Raw genomic sequence first — 798 nt, forward strand, 5'->3', positions numbered from 1 at the left:
AATTCCTAGGCTGGTGATTGTAAGGGAAGATCCGTGTCCTGGGAAGAGATTTACAAAGAAATGCTTAATCTACATCTCAAGGAAAGGGAAGTTCTGTGCCTTGGGAAGAGGTTAGCAAAATAATATACTGTAATCAGTTGAATATACATCACAAAGGTACTATGCCAGGGAAAGGATTTAGGAAGAACCCTGTTAAATGCGGGGGAAAAATATAATGGTCTGTTAATGTTTGTGGGCATGACTCTTCCTAGGCTCTTTTGAAAGAATTTTGGAAAAATAGGAAAAAGCAGTCAGACTTCTGTGCACAGACTCGTGATTTTAGTTCACTGGGCTTTCCAGAAGCAGATCATTGTCTTGACCTTGAAAATGGTGAGATTTGGGGACCAGTATGTGACGTTGTGGTTAAGACACTGGATACTCCCACATGGCCGACCACAGTTCAAGTCCTGGACCTGGTGGCTTGCTTTCTCACTTTCTCTCTCTCTCTGTTCAAATGAAAATAAAATAAATTAATAAATAAAATTAAATAATTAAAAATAAAGAAAATGGTGAGACTTGAAGACTTTGGAGCAGATGAGCCCAAAACTGAACCAGCATGGTAGGGCTGACCTGAGGCAGAGTCAGGAGGAAACTACTTTGCAAGAGAGAAAATGCCCCAAAACGATGAGCATATAACCCAAATGAACTTCCTGAGAAAGGAAAGTCGGTGGACTTGAGGCTAGAGGAACCTTAATAAGAACAAGCAGAAATGGTTGAGGAAAATGGGCTTCCCACAGTTAGGTGGTAAGGATTGTGGCT

Source organism: Tupaia chinensis, unplaced genomic scaffold, assembly GCF_000334495.1.
Source record: "Tupaia chinensis unplaced genomic scaffold, TupChi_1.0 Scaffold000489_1, whole genome shotgun sequence".
Taxonomy (NCBI): domain Eukaryota; kingdom Metazoa; phylum Chordata; class Mammalia; order Scandentia; family Tupaiidae; genus Tupaia; species Tupaia belangeri.